The 13,162-nt window shown below is 39.2% G+C and overlaps 1 long non-coding RNA gene across 3 annotated transcripts in view; it reads right to left on the bottom strand.

Moving 5' to 3' along the window:
* LOC125084876 (uncharacterized) overlaps window positions 1-13,095 on the bottom strand; it is a 43,458-nt gene extending 30,363 nt beyond the window's left edge. For all 3 annotated transcript variants that reach the window (XR_007122722.1, XR_007122721.1, XR_007122720.1), the window contains exons 1-3: window positions 12,825-13,095; window positions 11,893-12,127; window positions 4,391-4,448 (exon numbers count right to left, since the gene is read on the bottom strand). This is a non-coding gene — a long non-coding RNA (uncharacterized LOC125084876). The remainder of the gene's footprint in view (window positions 1-4,390; window positions 4,449-11,892; window positions 12,128-12,824) is intronic.
* Between the last annotated feature and the right edge of the window lie 67 nt (window positions 13,096-13,162).

The following is a 13,162-nucleotide window of genomic DNA, read 5'->3' as shown; positions in this document are numbered from 1 at the left end:
TATCCCTTCCATAATTATACATATGCCTTTCTTGCAAAACATGCAAATGCCCAAATAACCTTAGTGGAGTTTCATTTTCCATGGCCGTTCCCTTCTAGCCATAATAGGCCAGCTGGCAAATATCTCCAAAACATAGTTTAAAAAATATATTTTTATCTGTAATAGAAATGTCACTTGTCCTAGTATCCCCTTAAGCAGCAGGAGGGGGAGAGTGAGAGTGAGAGAGAGATCTATTTTGTGTGATTCTGCTTTTAAAATGCATGGCACTTTGTCCCTTTCAAACAAATGTTTCAATCTTTGAGGAGTTTTGGGTCCTGCGCCCAAGTTTTTTTTTTTTTTTTTTTTTTAATCACTTTCAAGTTTCTCTATAGTCTTGGCTTATTTGGAATTCAGACTCCTATTTTTAAAAAAATAAAGGAAAAGAAAGATAAATGGGCTTTCTTATCCTGTTTTTTTCTGGAAGGTCAAAGGCCATTCCTCTCATCAATTCATGTAGCTCTGCAGGAACCCAGAGGAGCAGCCATGAAACCCAGCTCTGTCAGGGCATACAGCCGTGGAAAGGAAAGGTTTGCTGACTTAATGAAAGCTCTGGAGCGGGAGCAAACTAGGAAGAACCGTTCCCATGTTCTCCGTGTCAATCCACTGTGTCGGCTCAGTCTTGAAACTGAGGGCAGAGAAAATCTTTGACTCCAAAGAACAACCGAATGAGAGAGAGAGGGACCAAAGGGAGTTAGACTTCTGTACAGTCCCTGTAGTATGTTACTGCCTTAACTGCTTTGTCCCCTGGTCACTGCAACAGTCTCCTGTGTCCTGCCCCTGAGTCCAATTCACGCTGACGTTTTCTTAAGTAAGCCTTCCCTTGACCATCCCCTCTCACTGAATAGTCACTCCTCACCCTCCATATTTCAGCTCACTCACTGCTTTATCCTATTTTTCACCACCTCCTCTGAGTCATTTACTATCCTCGACACAGTGGATAGAACCGGGAGCAGAAACAAGGGGGAAAAAAGCCAGTATGCAAATAAGCAAGCACATACATAGGATTTCCAGGGTTCGGAAGAGCTGTGAAGAAAAAGGAAGCATGATAAGGCCACAAATAAGAACCAGACAGGAGGTTTCAGCTGTTCAGGAAAGGTTTCTTGAGTATGGTGATAAAGGAGCTGAGATCTGCAGAATGTGAGGCTGAGACAGGCCAATATTTGAGAGAAAAGCATTCTAGGCAAAGGTAACAGCAATCACAAAGACACTTGGGTAAGAGGAGGTGAGAACTACAAGAAAGAGAATGTAGCTGGAGGGGAGGACTTGGTGGAGAAATGTAGGTGACTGATTGGTCAGAGCAATAATTGGGGCCAGATTATAAAGAGGTCTGTGGGCTGTGATATGGGTTTGGGATTTTATTCTAACTGAGATGGGAAGCCAGTGATGATTTTTTGAGGGGAGATGTGATATGATGTGACCTTTGGTTTAAGGAGACACCATGGGGCAAACAGGCTGACCAGGGGTCCTCACAGAGTGACAATGGTAGATGCACCATCTGTGTGACAGTAGTGTGATATGTCAGGTGAGGGAGGCAATGGAATCCAGAGTGGTAGAGGTGGAGTTACCATGAAGTGATTGCATTTTGTGATACATTGGGAAGTTAGTCTCTGCATTAATCACAGTTTTCATGTGGGGTGAGAAAAAGGAGAGAATTAAGAGGACTTTAGAGTTTTGGGTCTGAGAAAATTAAGAATAAAAAGCTGAAATTGCCATTTACTGAAAGAAGATTATCAGCAGAGATGATTTTGGATGAACTATCAAAATTTTGCTTTTGGAACAAAATTTTGCTTTTGGAATTTTGCTTTTCAAACTATGGAAGTTTGAAATGCCTATATCAAAGGGAGAACATCTCCTTGGTTCCTCTTACTGCTAAATAAGGTTATGTAAAGACAAGCTTGGAGAAAGTGTTATGTCCTCGAGACTTTCAAATCAGTCTTCTCTAGGAGTTTCCAAACCTGGCTGCTCACAAGACATAGAAGATAGGTTTCTATTTCTTTGTCAACAGTATGTCTCTACTTATGGAATCACTTTTGACAAAATTTGTTTCAGCAGCCCCATGACCACAATAAGTATGGTGCTTCTCTAGTAGGATTCCAGAGACTCGGCATACAGTTTTCATGACCAAGATCTATCTCAACAATGCAGTAAGAATACACAACTGTGTCAATAAGGGGAAAAGATATCTCAAGTAGTGTCTAGTGTCTATATTCACATGCAGGCATTTGCTCTCCCTAAAGAGTTCACAAAGAACACATTCTCTTGAAAAGCAGTAGGAAATGCATACACTGTTCTTCTGCCCAGATATCCCCACTGGAAACTCAGAGGCCAGGATTTTTCATTAGGAGCTGGTTATGTAGGCATGATGGCTGACTATAACTATCAAACTCCAGACTCCTTGAAAGAAACCAGGTGACCATGATTGGTACGACAGGCAGGCAAAGTGTTCTTATCACAGAGAACTTGACAAGATCCAAGTATCCAGACACCAGGCAAGGGCTAGCATGCACACAGACCTTTCCAAAGATTAGGCATGCTGTGTTAATTCTTCCCTGCCTAACTATAGATTTCAGGACAGGAACACTAGCATAGATTCAGATATCACAAGCTATGGGAGTGAGACTTAGCTGTTGGTTTTTAAAAGATATATAGCTAAGTCTGATGATCACCCAGGTTTGAGAACCATCACTTGTAGTTCAACTATAGGAAGCTACTTTTCCAGTAAACAGAGTCGGGCATGGAAGAGGACAACGGAGATACTCTCTGTCAATAAATAACTGAAGTTTTAGGCAAATTCCCTCACCACTGTTTCCTCATCTGTAAATGAATGGGGATGGATTTAAAGGATTCCCCAAAGCCCCATCAGTGCTAATATTTCTCTGGTATAGGTTAGAGAAAGCAGTTGAAATGGAAAGATACAGGCATCTTGCCCAATGCCCTTCCTTACTCCCTCTCTTCACCTTCCTTGAAATCCAGAAAGCAAAGCCCATGGTCTCCTCTCTCTTGAGGGATGCCTGAGCTGAGACATATGGTAAGATCAAGAGATGCAAAGACTGCCTTTAACAGATTTCCTCTCTACATTAATGTCACAAGTGACAAGACAATTTCATAGGAGAAGGAAATATACATAGTTTATGAGAATGAAAGAAATTAAAACTTGAAGAGCCAGAAGGGCATCTTGGGGAATTTTAAAGACAAGTCTACCCTAAGATAACTCTACTGATAAATCTGGATTCCCAGCAGGGGGTGGGGGGTGTTCTTTAGCATATTTTCTGTCTGAAATCTTTCACGGGCTTCATGAGAAAACTGTGCATGCATGTTGCCTGCTATAACCAAGACGAAATGAGAGACTCAAGTTTGTAACTCTGCCATAGAATTAAGAGATCTTGATGGCAAACTTCTTTGTTTATATTGAGGGTCTACAGAGGGGTTGAGTGGGTGTAAGTGCTCCATTAAGGTGTAGATTGGGACTAATAAAAGGATTAACACCTGACATATATTAAACCCCTTTTAATAGAGCAGATCAATACTACTACTACTACTACTACTACTAATAATAATAATGATGATGATGATGGTAGGTTCTCTTAAAAAGTCTCAAGTTTAAAGAAAAACACCCCTCCCTCATTTATCTTCTCTCTACTAGCTCAAACTCCTCCTGTCTCCTGAACTGCATTCATATACAAGAACATATTAGTATCCCATCAAAATAAACATGGTATCATCTCAAATTTTTCACTTTCTATTCACTACACACCTACCATAAAATGAGATTTCTCCCCAAGTGTGTCCATGAACACTGCTCTCATCAAGTATATCAACAGCCTCCCCGTTGCTTGATCCTGCCGTTTTCATCTCCCTCAGTCTTCTGACCACATTGACAGAGTTCACCGTTATTCTCTCCAGCTTCTGTGATACTGTACTGACCCAATTTTCCTCTACAACTCGTGGAAAATCCTCTAGCTATACACGTGTGTGTGTCTGTGCACGCGTGAGCACACTTGTGTATAGAGAGTAGGGACAATATGCGCAAGAGTGAATAATACTTGAACTCAATGAATTTTTACATATGCACACACATGTGTAACTATCATCCTGATAAGGATATAAAATATTTTCAGCAGGTCCCCTCCTGCCACCTCCCAGGCAACACACTCCTGCTCCAAGAATTCAGAGCTGTTCTGACTTCTGTAAACAGACATTGCAGGGCTCCCAGTAGCAGCAGGAGGTAGTAAGCCTGCTGACAAGCGGTTTTCATACATCCCTGTGAGAAAATTTATTTCCTTTTAATATCCCATTGGACAAATTAGGTAACATGGGCAAGCCTAGATTAAGAGTAGAGCAAGAGACTCACCTTCTTGTTGAGAGGAGCTGCAAAATCATGGTCATTACAAAAGGATGTCCCTGCTATGCTAAATACAAAGAGGGAGGGAGAGCGAGAAAGAGAGTGAGAGAGTGAGAGATTTGTCCATATGTCCTCTCCCCATCTACCCCTTCTCCAACTCTGAGTCAAATGACATCATGACAGGGGAAAAGCCTACTGTCTTCCAATTCGTCTCTAGAACCAAGTCCTCTGTAACCTAGATATTAATAAATATTGTATTAAAGGAATTAATGACTAATGGTTGATAGTTTTTTAGGTCCATGTTTTATAACTTCCACTTGATGTGTAGAGAATGGCCCTAGAGCATGAGAGCTGCAGATTTGCAGGACAAATCCAGAGTGGGGGTACAGTTTACCAACATGAGTGGATATTACAGATCATGCTGCCATGACAACGTCTCCCCATATCCCCATGTTCCAAGTCAAGGAAAAATCTGTAATTTTTGATGTTACTGTTCTGTCAGAACCTCGGCTTCTGTTTGGTTTTCTTGTTAGTTTTCTGCCAGAGGAATTGTTTATTGTCCCTTCTGCTTTCAATTACGTTCAGTAATAAGGCTAATGATAATAACAGCTAATATTTGTTGAGTACTTAGAATGTGGCAGGCACTATGATACACATCTTTAACTATTACATTTCATTCTCAAAATATTTCTATGCAGTAATATTTTTATTTCCATTTCAGAAGCTAGGATCCTTACCTTCAGAGAATGAAGCAACATTCCAAGGTATCAAAGAAAATGTGGTAGGACTCAGACACAAGACTATCTGATTCCAAGCTCATTATCTTAAGCAACACACCCTTCTGGCTCTCATGGATATATTTGTTTAGAATTTTTAGAGTTAAAAATTTAGTAGAATTTACCGACATGAATAGATTCTTTGGATTGTACATAACTTTAAATGTCATCTGGTTCAAAATCCAAAGTTTGAAACACTTGGCAAGCACCCACCTGGTTATTTTTGTAATCCCTCCAGTAATAAGGTAGCTAATGGCTTTATTAGAAAGCCCATGACTATCTAAGGTACAAAATGTATTTCATGATCATAATGAAGTTGAAACCCAACAGATTATCTTGAATTGTTAGGTATACTAATATTATAATCTACCATCTCATTGCCCGTAAATTGGTAACACTCAAACACGGGAACCCCATGGAGATTAGGTTGACAGTGCTCTAATTTTATTGCTGGCAAAGCTGGATTGGAATTGTTTATGGCTTCCTACCTCAGACCTCGATTTAAATTGAAATGCCAGATCAGAAATGGGGAGACTAGGAATGGGAGATTTATTTCATTGGGAGGAGGGAAAAAGAGCAAAGGATCTGGGACTGTCAAGCTCTGTAATGTGAGGCAAATATTCAACATTTAAGAGAAAAAGAAATATTCAGATGAGCCCTCAGGCCAGTATGTTAGGTCAGGATCCATGCCTTTTCATGGGAGAGAATCCAACCGATGTCAGATTCTCCCTGAGTATCTATTATCAGATTAGGAAATTCCTCTTCCAGAAGGGATAGGGAGGGAAAGAATTGGCAAACTGAAACAAAAGTACTCACTCAGAAATGCCAAATTTGGAATGCAAATGTGTGTATGCACACATGTTTGTGGATCAAGGAAACTGAACTAAAAATCTCCTCACGGAATCCTGGGGAAGTGAGAAGTGCCCCTCGCCCATGCCAATAGTACTCATGCATCATCCAGTGGAAAGGAGTATGGTTCCTCTTTCATAACAAAGCTGAAGTAAATAATGATGACTATAGGGGAAATGAGGGTGTAATTTAGATAAATTATCTTTCAGATCTGTTTCACAGAATGTTTTCCCTGGAGTTTGTTCCTTAAGAAAAGGGTTTATTTTCCTCCTCCCCTCCTTTGGGCCTAGAACTCTGGGGAATGCAGTTATCCTCCTGTCTAGAAATCTATAAAACCCATTAGTCTATTAAAGGATATGGAAAGTACAACAGTCAAAACAAAGCAAACAGCCGTTAAATATAACTATCAATCACTCATTTCCCCATATAACATTTTTTATTAGTCTGTAGAACTAGTGTCTGAGAAAACAGAGGTCACCACTTAACTATCGTTCAAGTTGTACACTGCACAAATCCTGAGGATCACTTTTACCTTCTTGTTCTCCTAGCTTTGTGTAGCTATTATTTCAATTTCCCGGCAGATGGCAATAAAGTTTCTTAAGGAAGGGATGTCTTTTCTTTCTTTCTTTCTTTCTTTCTCTTCTTTTTCCAATTCACCTGAATTCACCCTTTACTGAAGCTAGGAGAATATCCCTATGCATCTCAGAGCTATGCTTTTCACTGGCACTGAAAGAAATTGTGTGATCCAAGACATGGTTCCTTTAAGGTAGTAAGCTGAGTTGTACTCCTTCAGGGTTTTTAAATAACATAAAATTGGTGTTCCAGGAAACATTAAATTCAATTTACCTCAAAAAATATCCAATACCTTCAACTGGAGACATATTTTTTTTTTTCCTTCTTCAGAACCTAATAAAACCAGTCAGCAAACAAATGGGTTTCCTCTCTGACGTGGGACAATGTGCCACGTGAAACCACAGAGTTCTTTCCCCCAAGGCAGTAGCATTAGTGGACTTCATTAGTTACAGGGATTCTGGTTACCTGTGGATTTGTAGGAGTCCCCTGGCAACAGTGATTAGCCAATGAGCTGGCAGACAGGGTGTCTTCCTTCCAATTTGGCCTTTGCGACACCGGTGATTTTGGCATGTGAATGGCTGTCTACTCCCATTTCCTCGTACGGGAAATTGAGGTGATCATGTCTGCCATTCTCACCTTTTGAAACTGTGGAGCTGAACCACACTCAATTGATTTTTAAAAAAAATGTGAAAAGACATTATAAACCATAATTTAATATATAAAATATAAAGGATTCTAAAATTTCCATTTTCTCCTTAAGGCAAACGTCACGAGCTGTAGTCTTTAAAGGGCCAGTTAGGTAGTTCTATCAGCTATGAAGCTATTGACTCTCCACTTCTAACACACGCCTCTTTATACCATTTTGTACGTCAGCTTCTGCAAACCTCTGGCTTAGCAAACTACTAGAAACTGCCTCCAGAGGGCGCTGGAGGGAGTCTGGGGGCTAGAGGAGGGACGAAGAACTTGCTCCTTGCCATCCTGCTAGGATTTCAGTGCGTGCGTTTGTCCCGTTTCTACTTTGCATTTCTTTGTCTATCACTGTGGGCATCACATTTCACCACCCCCATAAAAGCAGTCCTTTCCAGAACGAGCAGTTCATCCTCGTGTGCCAACTGTCCAGCCTTCACAGGTTAAGCCTTATTGTGCCTTTTCCAAGACCCACGCCCCAACCAGTGTCCTTTTCTGCAAAAGCCCAGGGTGCCCCTCAGGGTTCCTTCTGGGGGGCTTATTTTGCTCTTGAGGGGCTCTCCCAAGACCTGTGCATTTTAATAGGTACAACCACTTCCCTGTTTTTCTCCGAACCCCTGAGGCGGCAGCAATGGTTTCCTGCAGCTAGCTGCGTGGGTTCCCTCGCCTCGCTGGCTCCTGACTAATACAGAAGCAGAAACCAAACGGACTTGGGATAATTGTTTTTCTTACACATTTACTCTTGATTTGCATAGTAAGCATATAATAGTCTCCACTTCTACAGATTTATGTGTTCTCTTTCCTCTCTTCCTTTTTCTTTTTATTGAAGCATGTAATGCTCTTGCACTGGTTTAATTTACACGTGTCTGCTAAACGTGTGTGTCCAATGAATATTTCACTTTTCCATTAACGTTATTGGAAAAATTCGAGGACAATTACAACAAAAAAGGCAACTCTCCCTGGAACGCAGTATTGAGGAGAAATAGGGAGTGATGGGGACAGTGACAAAATAGGGAGGACATACTGAAGTGGAGAATTGATTTGTTTGCTGATGATTACAAGGGAGGCATGTGAGCTCAGCACCACTAGATCCTCGAATGCTTCGTGAGACAACAGAAATCCAGAGTTTTGTGTTCTCAATGTAATGCTCACAACTTACGGAAAAGAACATTAAATACCGCACTGGCTAACGTTGGGTGGCACAAACAATAGCCATCCGTGGGACAGAGCTGGTCTAGGAGACGTCAAAGTTGCTTTCTGGCAACAGCTACTGTTTCTATAAGCCAAATTTTCATGCATATACTCATACTCTTGGAAAATTACTTTGCAACGGAAGGAGAACATACCCCCTGCAGCCATGAAGAAAAGCCCAGTTATTAATGGAAGTCTTTGACCACATAATCATGATTTTAGAAAGTCCTATTAAGAAGTAAGTGCTCTTTATTACTGAAACAATTTAGGAAAAAGTTGATGTTGAAAGGTTTTGAGGGATAGAGGTTCACTTGGAAAGAAAATCCTCTAAATTACCTTTTAAAACCACTTGAATATAATTGACATTTCTATCCAAAATAGAAACCTCAATATAGTAATAGCAAGTTCCAGACCCATGAATGGTATTAGCAGTTCTTTGTACAGAACAACTGCTGTTCACTAGGGGAACTCTGAAAAGTTTTGGAAAATGTTGATTGTGGGTTATCATCTTTCAGTAGCATATGATTTTGGAACTTTTTAATGGTAGATAATTGGGCCAAATTTGTAGTTTGAGATATTCTTGTACATGCTGGTGGACTGAACATAGTATTTACAGTGGGAAGATTCCAGTTTTAGTTTACAATCAGTTAATTTGCCAATGAATCATTCATTTAATGGGACTAGCTGTTTGTTGATTAAGAAGCTGTGAAGAAAGATTGTCTTTTTCACTTTCGTTCAACCCGTTTAAATTACCTTTATCCCTTCCTATCTTATCCTATTTCCAGCCGCCAGAGTGTTACTGAATTTTTCACTTCCCACTTGGGGAAGTTACCTAGATAACATTTTTGAAGACTTTATTTTTTTAGAGCAGTTTTAGGCTCATGGCAAAACGTATAGAAATCTCCCAGAGACTGTGAATATACCTTGACACATAATCATAACCCATAACCCAAAGTCCATAGTTTATAGTTCACTCTTGGTATTGTATATCCTGTGGGTTTAGATAAATGTACAATGACATATAACCATCATTACAGTATCACACAGAGTATTTTCACTGCCCTAAAATATCCTCTGTACCCTACCTAGTCATCTCCCCCCTTCACTCTAACCCCCTGGCATCTACGGATCTTTCTACTACCTCCATAGTTTTGCTTGGGAGCTCATTTCTTTGTAGCGCTGAAAAATATTCTATTGTCTGAACGTGTCCCAGTATTATTTATCCATTCACCTACTGAAGGGCATCTCAGTTGCTTCCAAGCTTGGGCAATGATGAATAGAGCTGCTATAAATATCCGTGTGCAGGTTTTTGTACTGACACAAGTTTTCCACTACTTTGGGTAAAATACCAATGAGTGTGATTACTGAATCATAGAATACTGCATTCGGTTTTGTAAGAAATGCCCAAACTCTTTCCCAAACTGTCTGAACCATTTTGAATTCCCACCAACCATGAGTGAGCATTCCTATTGATCTATATATCCTTGCCCAGTATTTGATGTTGTTGCTGTTCTGGATTTTGAGCATTCTAATATGTATGCCATTAAATCTCCTTGTTTTACTTACTTTTATTTCCCCCATGACCTATGCCTTGAGGAGAAGCATCTTGATAGGCTTTGTTTTATTTTTTGGTTTGGTTTGGTTTTTCTGGGCCATTTTTGTATATATCTTCTTTGATGAAGAGTCTGTTAAGATCTTTGGCTCATTTTTTAATCTGGTTGTTTCCTTATTGTTGAATTTTAAAATTTCTTTACTTATTTTGTCTAACAGTCTTTGTCAGATAAGTCTTTTGAAAATATTTTCTCCTAGTCTGTGGTTTATTTTCTTATTCTCTTTACTCTCTTCTGGGGAACAGATTTTTTTTTTTTTCATGGATCATGCCTTCAGTGTCATACCTAGAAAGTTATCACTCTACCCAAGATCATCTATATTTTCTTCTATGCATTATATTCTAGGAGTTTAATAATTTTGCATTTTATATTTTTGTCTGTGTCTCATTTTGACTTAATTTTTGTGAGGAGTGTGAGGTCTGTGTCCAGGTTCTTGTTTTTTGTTTTTTTTGGGTTTTTTTGGGTTTTTTTTGCATGTCAGACATCCATTTCTTTTCAGAACCATTTTGTTGAAAAGACTTTGTTTGCAGGTCACTGGGTGGCTCAGTGGGTTAAGCATCTGTCTTCGGCTCAGGTCATGATCTCAGGGTCCTGGGACTGGGTCCTGCATCACATCAGGTTCTCTGCTCAGCAGGGAGCCTGCTTCCCCCCCACCCTCTCTGCCTGTCTCTCTGCCTACTTGTGATCTCTCTCTCTCTCTCTCTGTCAAATAAATAAATAAAATCTTAAAAAAAAAAAAGACTTTGTTTGCTCTGTCATTTTGTCTTTGTTCCTTTGTCAAAGATCAGTTGAGTATATTTGGGTCTATTCTGGACTCCCAATTCTGTTGAATTGTTTCATGTGTGTGTCACAAACAGGACGTTGTAGTTTCATAGTAAGTCTTGACATCAGGTAGTGTCAGCCTTTCAACTTTTTTCTTCTCCTTTAATATTGGGTTGCCTATTTTGCATCTTTTATCTTTCCCTGTGATCTATAAACTTTTAAATATTTTATTGATTTCTTTTTTGAAATGTTTTGTTTTTCTTCTACCCCTGTTAAGCTGTTTGGATAGCTGCCCTCCATGATTCCGTAGTTTTTCTTCTAAGAATACTTCAAGTGAGACTCTTCTATCACCTCTCCTTATCAACTATTGTATATTCAAGGTTTAGTATTCAGCCCTTTTCCTTCTTTCTCCATATCCTCATCCTGAACAATTTTATCTACACTCTATGCTTGAATTATAATTTATGTTATGATAGATCCTATGGTGCAGATTTGGTTCCAACCTCTTTCTTGATTTCAGACAAACCATGCCACATGACTTCTGAGTCTCCCCAGCTGGCTGTTAAAGGACTCCCCATCCCAACATCATCACAACAGATAACTTTATTTTTTCCCCCTCTTTTCCATCAGCTTCTATCATCTTTCTTGGAATTAAAACCATTAAGCCTGGGCATTCACTCTCTCATCTCTCAAGCCAATGAGTCAGGACACCTCCTCTTTTCTTGCCTTGTAGGATTTTTAAAGTCTCTTTAACTTCTCATTTTCCCAACAGCTATCCTCTCAGTCAAGAACCTAAATTCCTCTTATCTGTACTTCTACTACAAGCTGTGAAAAAAACATTCGGGTACTTGTCATGCCATAAATCAACTCATCGTCCACTTGTGGACAGAAATTTTACCACAGCACAATTACAATCAACTTTTCTGCCTAAAAAACACACATTAGCTTAGTTTTTATACTTTGTCCTCTGGCTGTGATTGACTCTGCAGCTTTCTTTCTGTGTTCCCCTTGTGCCCTTTACTCCTGTGTCTATATAGGATCATTTTCTTTTCATTGAACTTACCTTGATCTTGATCTTGATCTTTGCAGGCCATTCTCAACCTCTTTCCTTTTGTTATGTATTCAGTATTCTTTTCTAACCATCTTTCCTTTTATTCAGTGTTGAATTTATCTATTTGCTTGCTGGTGTCTCTAGTTAGACAAAGGAAGATATAAAGACCATGACCTACATAACAAATGTGATTAGTTAGTAGATGTATGAATCTCTGCGTTGACAAGATTTCTGAAGGTTGGTTGAACTAAGGAAAAAATAGCATGATTGATTATTATTGTCTGCTCCAGAGAAGATACCAACTGACACATATTTGTATTCCTTGCACTAGAAGGCATCACATTTATCTAAATATTATTGAATATTATTGTGTCATATTTATCTGAGCACCTGTTATATGTAAGGCACTATGTTAAGACCAATTTGTCTATAATTTTACTCTTCTAATCATTGTTTGTGGAACAGAATCCTTAAATGAGGAGAAATACACTGCTAAGCCATATTTTTATATAAGGATGCATAGTACATGACAGAGGCAGGATTAACCCTATGTCCTCTGACTCAAATACCTGCATGTCTTTGAGAAACCCATGCTACACCCAATGTTCATAAAAGTAAATAGATTGGTGGAAGGATTTGATATACTCCTGGTCCTGTGTCAGATATTGTTAGAATAAGGATACAAAAGAAGATATTATCCTTGCCTTCTTTGAGTTCACATGAATGTGACAGAGAATATGGAGTAGCTGACAGAAAAATTAAGACTAGACATTATTCTGCATCTCCACTTTTTTGGGAAAAGCAAATGAGAGAAAGAAGAGGCATTTTATAATTGCAAGGCTATAATGGTGGTAGTGTAAATGGAGATGCTATGAAATCTCTCATGGGGAGTCAAGTACTCCTTATTAAGATAAATTTTATTCTTTTTTAGAAAAACAGACTACCTTATGTCCATTAGGTGTCGCTATTTTAGGCATCCTTTAGCTTTCTTGAGGGAAGTTAGAATGGATGATACCCTTATTATTGGAGCTACAATTAGGTAGTGAGAATCTCACCTTTCTCAAGAACAAAAGACTATATAAAGTACTGGAAAGAACCTTGATTCCATCCATGGATGGAAATTTTCATCCTACCACTTAGTAATTTTATAATTTTTTGTAAGTAACCTATTTGTTCTACATCATCCATAAAATGAGGATGATAAGACCTACTTACCGGGATTTTTGTGCTGATGAAGTGAAATAATGCTTACAAAACTCTTGACATGAGGGAGGTGGTGTGC

The sequence above is a fragment of the Lutra lutra genome, chromosome 14 (assembly GCF_902655055.1).
Source record: "Lutra lutra chromosome 14, mLutLut1.2, whole genome shotgun sequence".
NCBI classification, from domain to species: domain Eukaryota; kingdom Metazoa; phylum Chordata; class Mammalia; order Carnivora; family Mustelidae; genus Lutra; species Lutra lutra.
The sequence above is the reverse complement of the archived record's forward strand: the minus strand, read 5'-3'. Positions and strand labels throughout refer to the sequence as shown.